The following is a 12461-nucleotide window of genomic DNA, read 5'->3' as shown; positions in this document are numbered from 1 at the left end:
AGATCAGTTTCCACCAGGGTTGGTTTCCTTGACAAGATGCATGGATTGCATGATGCCAACAATTCCTTCCTGGAAAACCTGTTTCAGCACACCAAAATCTGCACCTGGTGGCTGGACTTTGATGTTACGTCCAGCACGGACTCTTGCCAATTAATTTTTTTAAGGCTTTTTTGAAGTCTCAGAACACTTCCGAACTTCCATCCCAGCTAAATTGTGGTGTGATTTCTGAATATTCAGTCAGCTGCCTCAGCCCACAGGGTCAGCTAACATCATGTGGTCATAACTGGTGCACAAAATGTTGAATGGAATGCTTATAATCCTAAATTTTCATGACCTTTTATAATTAATGGTTGCCATGGATAAGAAAGAACAGTTACCTTTTAAGTAGTCTGGCTTAACTCAAACAGAAATACAGAATGAAATAACTGATGAAAGATTAGTATTCACATCTGTTGGAGTGGGAGTATGGTTTCAAGTCCTGGTTTGATGTAGAAATGAAACTATATACTATGCAGGCTGCTCTGAAAGAAATGCCTCCTATTTAATTCCATGGAAACAAAAACAGATACAAAGAGCACAATAACACCATTTGATGGAACAAATTCTGAGCTGCAAAATGCTATCTTTCAACATAATCACCACCATTAATTACGCATTTTTGCCACCAATGAAGAAGAGTCTGCATGCTGTGCTTGTGACAGTCTGCACCAGTGGAGGTGACCCACTGTTGCTGCCTCCACTTCATATCCTACCATTGATGTCCTTAAGATGCTTGTCGGAATAACCGGTTTATTGCTCCTTCACAGGGCACATATTCTTGACAGACACATCGATGTTCTGCATACAATATATGCCTTATGTAGAATGGATACCTGTAAGAAGAAATTACTTCAAACCGAAGTGTATCCAGAACTGAAAATTGTTATGGTACAACTAGATGGTCATTAAAGGTCCCTTTCAACCCAAGTCATTCTGTGACTTCTTTGTAGTCTTTGTTACTGTAAAGGTCAGATGCAGATTAAGTAGGACTGGGAAGAATATTTTGTTCGTACACATGTACTCCTAGATCAGAGAGAAGGCAATTTAAAAATGTTTAATACAGGAACACAATTTCAAGTACATTTACAGTGTCTCAGCAAATGACAAGCAGAAGAACCCAAATATCAGTGGACAACCTGGTGAGCCATGCTGCTGGCAGCAGCATTTGAAGACTATGTGGCAAAACATCACAAAGGTTATTCATGAGTTATGATGTTATGTGAAAGAGGCAGACAGCAATGTCTTTTGCCTGAGTGCCCTGAAAAGCTGTTTATCTGTCAAACAATGTTATTAAATAACCTTTTAATCAAATAAATTATTCACTAGTGCATGATGATACTAGCGCCCGGGAAGTGGGCACTGCAAGAAGAGAAATAAGGCTATCAGCATGAAATGACAGTGTTAGAACCCAGCATGGATCAATGGAGAAATATTTCAATATGTAGAGATGGATTTCCACTTGATTTATAAATGGGGTTAATTTCCCTAATGATAAAGTCATGACACGTTTCTTGTACAACCAGTGTTCGAAGTCATTTCAACGTGACCTTCGAGCTCTCGATCTGCCTAGCTGGTGATGACCCTCTGCAGGACTTAGCACTTACTCCTCACTCTGATACGACTTCGAGTCATCATCCTAGAAGAGGTAATCCTCAGAGTCACCACTGAGTGCCAAGGGCACTCCCTTGGTGGGAGGTTCTTTATTCATTGTACAAAACTTTCCACCAGGCCCTTGGCAGTGAAACCTCAATGCGTTGGCCCTGGGCTTGTGTACCAAAGGCTAACACCAGCCATATGGGAACTGTTTTCTGTTGTACTCTTACCAAGAATCTGTTGCAGAAACAAGTACAGACATGGTGTGATGGACCACTGCAGAGTTAGGAGAGAAACACTCTTTTCATAAGTTGCTGAGAACTGTCCAGTACTCTGATTTGCTTTGCATGCTTATGCTTAATCATTTGCATTCATATGGGATCTTCTGGGGATAAGACTGTAACCCTATCACTCAGCAAGTGTGACTCTCAATGTGAGTAATGGTTTAGTTGTGTTTTGTTTTTCCCATTTTGGTCACTCTAAGGAAACTAAAGACATCTGGTCTGTTTTTTTCTTCACATGTACAATTAAAAAACCTTAAGGTTCTCATTGCTTTGGTTAGCTGTCTATTTACATGAACGCAACCCCCCAGTTGAGCTTGGATGATACTATAGGAATTACACACTGTTGAATGGTAATAAGAAAATTGCCCAATATTTGACACAAAGTAATTATTTTCTCTTCCCTCTCCTCCAGACTTGCACTTCAAATTTTGTCCTGATTTTGATTTGTTCATAACTTTTTAAAGAAAGTTTGATATACAGAAAACAAATCTTTACTTCCTTATTCTCTTCATATTTCTTTTTGCACACTCTTGCCCCATTGTCAAAAAAACACTGATGCTCACCTCTGTTTCCATTTTTGTTGGCATGGCAGTAAATATGGCAAGTCAGAAACAAGGCTTAATTTTACAAAGAAGCTAGTGTTTCATCCAAAGTGACAGCCAGGCCTCTTGGAGCAACAGTTATCCGCAGTGGTATCTGCACAGTTTCTTCTGTCAGTGATAAAGACCTCTGCAATGTTTGCACGACTTCCTGTTTTTTTTCCACAAACATATATTGTCAGAATCACTTTGTGAAACAAAACTGGTGTCTGTATGTAACTCAGAAAGGTCATGGTTCACTTCTTGTAGTTCTGCAACAGGAAACTAAATAGTGGAGGTCTCTTCAAGTTCTACCTGAAGACCTAAGCATGCACGAAACTAGGAGCTGTGGTATTGCACACATGTGGAGGAGCAGCAGAGCTAAATGTGGGTCTCATTATGCCATATTAAAGACAACATATAATGACTACAGCAGTTGCATCATGTTAAACATGCAAGGAGAACATTTAGCAATTGTTTTCTATGTGTATTTTAGGCCAGTTCTCCACTTCTTCCCTTACACACCCTTTGAGGTTTGTGACAGTTTTCCAAGTGGGCAGTACAAGCTTACTCTTCACAAGCCAGGACAGTCTAATACTGAGTGACACAGAAGAGTGAGACCTTGCCCACCTGCAAGACCTTACTGGTTAGGGCCAGCCTGGAAAGTGGGATCAGAGGCAGATTTACTGAATCACTGTTCTTCCTGGAATACTGGGAGTGCTTTGAGAATTGGCTTTTTGTCATTTTAAGTTGGAAAGCAATACATTTGTGAGCCTACTCTCATATCCACTCAGAACTTGTCACGTAGCTTCAAAGAATGGGAACCTCTGGTAGCACCAGAGCTACCCACATGTTTTCTGTGAGAAGTACATCTTTAATGCACTGCAATTTAGCTTTCTATTTATTTTTCATTGCCCAAATAATGTGAAGGGTTGGAATAGTGTTAATGATCAAGCCCAATATCTGTAAGTGCCAAATACACCAGTCATCCAGAGACAAAAGTTACATTTGCTAGCTAAAATCTTCTCCATACTGAAATGTGTTTATCTAGATTGTTTACTGTGAAAGGTCTGCAACCTAATTTTGTTAGATTTCTTTTTTTTTTTTTTTTTTGTAATTTGATTAATGCAAATTCAGTTGCTTTTTCAGTCATGAAATTAGTGAGCAAACTTCCGTAGGATTCAAATAGCAAAGCGCATTTTACTTTGTATTTATTCAAAGCTGGGCATTAAATAAAATGATTGTAGTAATTGTCAAATTGGTAGATATAAATGAAAATCCTACCCATGAGAAGTAATGAGTTTCTTACTGGAAAGTGGTATGGGGCACCCTCACTGTGCCCTCCTCACATCCCCAGCCTGCAGGGACCTGGCGTGCCAGGAGCTGTGGGAGGAACAGGGTTGGTCTCAGCACTGCAGTGTGACTGTCGCTGAAGGGCAAGGGAGCAGGGGCTTTTCAAGCCCCATTTAACAGCAAAGGAAGCACAGTTTGAAATGCACCGGTAGTTCAAAGGGATGAATGAGCTGACTCACTTGATAGACCATGATCTGTGATACAGGCAGGACTGCGGCAGCAAGTAACTGTGGTGAGAGAGACCTGAAAGAGCTCAACAAAGGGCAAAACAGTGAGACAGGAATTTAGGTAAGACACTTTCATGGCTTCTGTGACCACAGCTGTGAACTCCAGCTGAGATGCAGACAAAAGTGCTGATTTCTTGGCAAGAGACAGTAAGCAGCAGGGCCTTCTCTTCAAAAGATGTCTGGCAGTTTATCTTGAGATGTCCAGTCAATGCGGCTAAGTCAACATGTGAGATGAAGGGGTTAGTGATCTCTTTTCCCTCCTCCATAGACCCGGAGTCCCCTCCTGTCTGATTTATGAGTTCCTGCTGGTTTCCAAATGGCCCCTGATCCTCCCTTGAAACCTGAGACCTGCAGGACCCTCCTGAAGTTTCTCCTACACACTCAGAGGGGGAGAAAAAATTTCAAGCTTTCTGGTGAAACTTTTGTGCATGTTATTCTTATATCACTATGTATTTTAGACTAGGGATTATTGTATCAGCTACTTCCTCTGGTAGGCATCGTTTGGGATAACATTTAGGATAACCTACTGTATTGCTCTTTACTCAAATGACTGAGCTTACACTTAACCTATTGTGGGTACTGCAGGGCTCTTACAGCTGTAGTATCTCTGCCTGATACCAGTTTGGATGACGTAGGGAAAATTATTTCCATTTTACATCAGACACACAGAGAAGATACACAGGGACTCAGTGCTGAATAATGTGCTTAAATCCAGCCTGCACAAAAATGAAACATCTCAGCCACCTGCATGAACTTCTTTTCTTCACCTTAACAGAGACCTCATTGCAAGAGGGAAGAAGACCTACTGATCGAGCAACAGCCAGTCACAAAAAAATCAATACAAAGTGAAGCTTTCCTTGGAAGGCTTCCAGTGGAATTTATTGCTTGACATGTTCCTGACAGGTCTCTTGAGAGTGTTCAAAGCTTGAGAGAAATTGATGGTGTTCAAAAATGTGAAGCAGGAAGTATTAGCTGCGTGTGTTTGCTTTGGGGGTTTTGGTGGTGTTTTTTATGTTTTGTTTTTTTTTACACTGATTCTTATTTTTTCTTCCATTACCTTGGCACTGACTGAAGTATACTTCTGTGACCTAACATGGAAATCTGTGGATGCTATAACATGCCAATACTGACACTTTTGGCAGGAGAGATCTGGATGCAGTGGCATTAGCAGAGTGTATGCTGAGCTAGGGACATTTCTTCGCTTCCCTCTGGAGTCCTTCTTGTGAGTTCTGAGAACAGTTGCTCAGGTCTTGGCATGACAAAGAAAACACCCTTTCAATAACAGCTATGCAATGTTGAGAAACTGTGAAAAGCTTTCTGAATCCCTTTATTCTTTTGGGAGAGATAAACTGGACAGCTACGAAAGTACCTAATGTCTCTTGAAAGAGATGACTGTAAACACTAAGGGATCTTGGGAATATTTGGCTTTCAGGAACTGTTTGACCATATTATTTCAAATCTCAAGACTGGTAAACACAGCAGCAATGCTATTTAAGTCACTGAGGCAAGAATGATTGTTGACTCCTAAGGAGTTTAACCGGGGAACTATGAACCTGTCAGCCTCACCACTGCTCCCGGTTATATCATGGACCAGATCCTTCTAGATGCTATGCAAAGAGAGGGAGGTGATCTCAGACAACCAGCCTGGCTTCACCAAAAGCAAGTCCTGCCTGACCAGCCTAGTGGCCTTCTGTGATTGCATAAGTGAATCAGTGGACATGGGAAGAGCCACTGATGTCATCTGTCTGGACTTCAGAAAGGGCTCTGACACAGCCCCCCATAACATCTTTATCTCCAAACTGGAAAGATATGGATTTGATATGTGGACTATTTGATGGATGAAGAACTGGCTGCAGGATCATACCCAGAGAGCGGTGGTCAGTGGCTCAATGTCCAGATGGAGATCAGTGATGAGAGATGTCCCTCAGGTCTCAGTGCTGGGACTGGTGCTCTTTAATGTCTTCATCAGTGACATTGACAGTGGGATCAAGTGCACCCTCAGCAAGTTTGAGGATAGCACCAAGCTGCGTGGTGAGGTTGACACACCTGAGGGATGGGATGCCATCCACAGAGAACAAGACAGGCTTGAGCTGTGGGCCCATGTGAACCTCATGATGTTCAACAAATCCACGTACAAGGTCTTGCACCTGGGTCATGGCAATGCCCACTATCAATATAAGCTAGGGGATGTAAGGATGGAGTACAGCGCTGCTGGAAAAAACACTTAGGGGTACTGGCAGATGGCAAACTGGACATGAGCCAGCAATGTACCCTCGCAGCCCAGAAAGCCAGACATATCGTGGGCTGCATCAAAAAAGTGTAGTCAGCAGATCAAAGGAGGTGATCCCGCCCCTCTACTCTGCGCTGCTGAGACCTCACCTGGAGTACTGTATCCAGGTGGGGAGTCCTCGGTACAGGAGAGACATGGAGCTGTTGGAGTGTGTCCAGAGGAGGGCCACAATGACTCAAGAAATGGAACACCTCTCCTATGAGGACAGGCTGAGAGAGCTGGGGCTGTTCAGCCTGGGGACGAGAAGGCTCTGAGGAGACTTGATAGCAGCCTTTCTGTATCTAAAGGGGGACTATAAGAAAGAAGGAGACAGACTCTTTAGCAGGGTCTGTTGTGATAGGAGAAGTGGAAATGTTTTCAAATTAAAAGAGGGGAGATATAGATTGGATATAAGAGAAAACTTTTACAATAAGGGTGGTGAGGCACAGGGACCAATTGCCCAAAGAGGTGGTGGATGCCCCATCCTTGGAGACATTCAAGGCCAGGCTGGATGCGGCTCTGAGCACCCGGTGTACCTGTAGGTGTCCCTGTTCATTGCAGGGAAGTTGGACTGGATCGCCTTTAAAGGATGGCCTTCCAACTCAAATGATTCTGTGATTCTATGATTCTGAGATTCTATGAAATGCTTACACAAAAAACAGCTTGTTGCCTATCAAGACAAACCTAGAAGATATGGTGGGAACTTGGTAGCTAGTGTTACTTGTCTTCTCTGTTGCACATCAGTAACACTGGCCAAACAAGCTGGACATGTCCATTTTGGTCCTCGTGAGTATGAGAAAATGAGTGGTTGAAACAGGACACACTGAATTAGTTTTGTTTAAAAGAAATATCACCTTCTACTTCAAAAATCCTGGATTAGTTATACTAATCGTGTGTTTTTTTGTGAACTTTTTCAGCAGTGCTGCCAACACAGCACAGAGCAATAGTATTTAAAATAGAGGTTCCACTGTTCACAGGACTGAGGCTGCTGTATCACATAGACTCTTGATGGTGTGTTGATCTAGAGGAGAAAGATTATTTCTTTACCTTACCTGCTACTTGCAGGCACTTGTTTTGACAGTATGAGTAACAAGTATGTGCTGAGCTTTCACAGGAGCAAGTTTCTTTCACAAGTGAATGATTCTTTCTATTTTACTTTGAAAGGTACCTGATTTCTGAACATCACTGCATTTTTGGAATGAAGAGCTCTGTGGCTTTAACCAAATGATGTGAAGAAACGTTACATATCTCTCTTCCCACCCTCCTGTTTTTTTGTTGTTTTTTCTTTTTTGTTATCATCAGTCTCTGAGACAACTTGCCACTGTCCTTTCTCATTAAATGATCTATTAAGCCAAAACATTACTCAGCCAAGTATAGGTGCCAATGTAAATGGAGTCAGTGCACAATGCAATGAATCATTTGAGATTCAGTTGTGACCTTGGTCTTTAGTGCTTACAGCTGACATATATGACTGTCCTGTGCAGTGACATGTTTTGTTATGGTCTGTGTTCAAGCATGCTTACACTGTGTCAGAACAATAATATTTAGAGGACTTGTACTGTTCTGTATAAGCTAACTCCAAACTAGCCCAGGTTTCCATGTTGTTTTCTTAACCCAAATCTGCTGCATGCAGTCGGGAGCCTTTGCAAGTCTATATTGGAGATACAGCTAGGTTAGACTGCAGGAATGTACTGCCTTTGCAGATCTGGGGAACCAGAAAGGGAGCATCTCAGGCAGTGGACATAGAGGTTTTATGGCAGCTAGACTTGAAGGTCCAGGCTGTTGGGATGAGAGGTAAGTGGAAGAAGGTACACCCCCAAACTATGGCAGGTAAGCAAAGACCAACCAAGACCAGAAACCTGGAAGCACTTGTATCCAGTTCCCTGGGAACCAGTGTGCATTTGGGCAAGAAGACTGTGCTTCACTGTGTTGAATTTGCCTTTAAGACAAACTGCCAAGAAAGTATGATGGCTTCTTTAGCTTATGTTTTGGTGTTAGTTTTGTTGTTGTTTTGTCCTGGTTTTGTTTGTTTGTTGTTTTTAATTTATTTTTTCCCTCTCTGTTTTTGTGGGTTTGTTTGTTTTTGTTTTCTGCAGCCAGCCTGGAATTAGTTGCAGCTAGCCAGGCAGACTCGTGTCAAAAATGATGCCTGGATCTGCCTAATCCATACAGTAAGATGTACAAGATCTCTGAGTGTGCACCGGGTGGGGAATCCTGAAGGACGCCCCACTCTGGGAGGACATGGCTCACTTCACAGAAGTGGTGGGATTTGCCTTATCAGCAGAGTGCTCCATCACAGCTGCCAAGCCACGTCTTTCTCTGGGACAACCTCTGCAAGGTTATGCTGGACACAGCTATGCTGGTTGAGGTATCTTCACAACCAAATCCTCATTGTGCAGGAAAATGCTTCTTTGAATATCCCCAGAAAAACATTTGACTTTGCAGCTGCACCTAATCAGGTAAAACTGATTAAATCACTCATTTAGGAAAATGTCTGTGACAAGTGGGCCTTGCAAAAGTAGCTAGTGTACATCCGCAGTGCTCGCTCTGCTGTGCAATGCACTCTGCTGTCCCTTCCCTTCCTCCCTCTTTTCCTTGGCAGAGGACTAAGAGTTGCTCAACCACTGTGGAGCCTGGAACATGAGTGCTCTCCGGCATGTAAGTAAGAATAATTGTCCACAGCCAAGGAAGAAAAAGTTGTGTATGCTCGCTGTTCAGTCATTTGAAAATGATGCAAGAATCAGGATAGCAAACCTGGAAATGCTATCAACCTTCAGCTTGAAGTAAATACACACTTTCATAAGTCCCCTTTTCCCCCATGAAAAATTCCCCAAATGGAGAGGGAGCAGGAAGACAAGAAATTCTGAGTTTGGTTAGTTCTATTATTGCTGAAAATAGGGATAAAAAAACATATATTGGAATGAAAAATCATGTATTTTAAAATGCTGATGTGAGCCTTCATGTGCCTCCAAACCCAGTCTTGTTTTTCCTTTTCACTACCTCAGGTTTCTCGGTACAACTATATAAATACAGTACAGGTGTAAAAAACGTTGCAGTGAGATACAGATTCCCAAATTACCTTCACTAGGTGTGGTAGCATAGGTTCCCTGTGGGCGAACGAGGCCTGTGTTTTGTCACTTTGGTGACAGTAATGAGTTACACTGTCTGCTTGGGTCAGGCTAATTTTCCCTGTACGTACTCTGTCATGGCGGCACTTTTCATCAGGGCCCCTTCTTCTTGCCCAATCCTGAAAGATACTGCTGTGTTTTCTTCTTGGACCTCGCGGACACCTGCCTGGGTCGCATGGCCCCCGTGAGAAAGGTGACAGCTGAGAAATGCTACTGTCTGCACAAGCATCATGAGCTCTGCAGGGCTTTTTAAAATTCATCTGGGGCCATTGCCATTCTCTTCCATGTAGGACATGGACTCCACAATACCGTAAAATGTATTCAGTGACTTCCAGTTCTATCCCCGTAACTAAAATGTAGGGCTAATTGATCAAAAATATTGCGGTCTTGATTTAAAGGCTAGAAAATTAACTTACAGTTAAGGAAATTTCCACAAAAGACAAAATCTATGAAACCCATCAGACTCTACCTGATTAAGACAATAATTCAAAATTTTTTTTGACATAACACTTATTCTTTCACAGAGTAAGGGAAAAGAGAACAGACCCCTTTTTTTTTTACATATATATTTTGCCTTGAAACTCTGATTTTGTACTGCCAAGATTTCATTGCAATTACTTTTCATATTAGAAATCTGTCACTAATTCAGTATAAAGCTATTGTAACAGGATTTTCAAATGCATTCAAAGTGTGGATCTTAAGTGCTGATCTAAACTCATTATGAGCACCTCATAGCTATGTGAGTTCAAAAATAAATTAAGCCAGTAAATGAAGTTTGGGAATTAAACGGCACATCCTGACTCAGTTTTCATTCATTGTCTTATTCTTTATCCTCAACACATGTCTCTCTCTCCTTCTAACTAAATACAGTATGTGTCACAGGTCTCTAGAAGCTCAGACAGATGAGAGCAGCAATTGAGACTTGGTTGTCCTTCAGGAAGGTCAGAGGATTAAATCATGGCTCTGTCAAGCAGGCTGTCAGAGTCTGACAGCAAAATGTGTCTCAGCAAATTTACACTTCAGTGACAGATTCCGAGCATCAGTAATTCAAAAGTCATCCCGTGAAATGCAGTGATCAGGGTAAAAAGGCATATGGCAAATGTAGGGCTTCAAAGTGACCAAGTCATTTACATCTGTGGTGTCACCTAGTAGCCCTGATTATTGAGCTTTCTTCCTTCAACTTCTCTCCCATAAACAATGGAAGAGCAGAAGAACAATTTCCAGCCCGTTTAGGAGTGCTGGGCTCCATAGTGACCTTGCTTTGCTTTGAAGGACTGTGGTTATTTAGAGAGATCTGCTTGAACCTGAGTAATTTTCCTGCTCATCTGGATGGTTAACAGAGTAAGCCTCAGCTGAAGTGTAAACGTGAGGAAGGTAAGAAAAGAGGTGTGTTAGGAGTTAATTATGGAGACAGAAATGTCAGGCTTCCCATGCCTTGAGTACAGAGTGTGCTGAGCTGGTCTCTGCTTTCTCCTCCCCTTTGGAAACACGTACGCTCAGCTCCACGGTGCAGGAGCCTTGGCCCCATCAGTGTGCTCTCCCTCTCCCCACATTTCTGAGAAAAGAGAGAAATGGGCAGTAAGGACTCCTTGCCTGCTATAGCGCGGTACAGGACCAGCCTATGCTGTTTGTCTGGTGTGGAAACGTCACTGTAAGGCATTCTTCTTGTAACTGATTGGGGCAGTGTTTTACTCATCTAAGTCCGATTTCCTGAGCAGAAATCGTACTTTTATAGACAGCCATACATTTAAACTCAGAAAAGAAAATACAGAGATTGGAGAAAATATTCTCTCCTTTAGCTTATTAAAAATATGTATATTTTTTCAGTGTAGTTTTTTTTTCTTTTTAAATTTTATTTTGGCAAAGACTGAAGTGGCTGCCAGCCAGCAAGGAACTAAAATACAGTGAAAGGCTGTCCTTGTCCACATGTTTGAAATGGACTACCAAAAATGTATCATTTTTTTCCAACATTTTTGTTGGGTGGAGTGCGGAAGGTGATTCCCCCTTCACACCCTTAGAAAAATATTTGTACAGAACAACTTTAGTTTAACCTGAAAGGAAAATTCTGGGAGTGCTTCAGAAAGCCTGTGGTAGGAAATAAAAACTGAAAACAATTTCCATTAAATCGCTGGCTCCGAAGACGATGTCGTGGGCTTGGCATATATCGTGGGTTTAGGGGCGAACAAACGGCCCTACAGAAACCCCCGAAGTTTTAGACTGTATCTTCACAAAGTGTCTCTGTTAATCACCAGCCTCGGGAAAAGGCAAGGAGGAAATGCGTTGCTGCCTTGGGAGGGCGCAGTAAATAAGCTTGCTGTCCTTTTCTACCTCCTCACTGAAAAGCAGAAGAATAGTGAAAGGAAGCTGTATCTGAGGAAAAAATGCATAACTTCACAGGCACAAAGGGAATGTATAAAGGACCATACATTTTTTCAAAAATAAAAAGGTCCTTCATGAGAGAATGAGGGGTTTGGATATGCCTGGTTACTTACAGCTGAACCGGCTCCGGCTCTCCTAACCCAGCAAAGGAACAAAACAAACAGGTCTAGATTCGATGGGGAAACAGTACTCAACTGAGTCCTGAATTTATATGTCCCTGTTTTTCCCCTTGCTGTGTTACGTTAAGCCTCATAATTAGTGATTGACCCATCCCCAAGTGCTGCAGTTACAGCTGAGGCTGGGCACAGTGATCCCGGCTGACCTCCTTGCCCTGAATTCACCTTCATTTCTCACTTGTGGACATGGACCAGCAACACGGTGGCTGGACAGGGTGAGCTTTATCTTCCTGGCTGGAGGATCAGTGTGATTGTGCAGCCATGTGCTTAAAATGATTTTCACAAAATCATGGCATCATTTAGGTCAGAAAAGACCCTTAAGATCATCAGCTTCAAACAGCACCTGGCTCTAAAAGTGTACTGCTAACTGATGCCCCTTACTTAGTGCCACATCTACATGTCTCTCAAATACCTCCATGGTTGGGGACTCCACTT

The sequence above is a fragment of the Numida meleagris genome, chromosome Z, assembly GCF_002078875.1.
Source record: "Numida meleagris isolate 19003 breed g44 Domestic line chromosome Z, NumMel1.0, whole genome shotgun sequence".
Lineage (NCBI taxonomy): Eukaryota > Metazoa > Chordata > Aves > Galliformes > Numididae > Numida > Numida meleagris.
Note: the sequence above shows the minus strand (reverse complement) of the source record.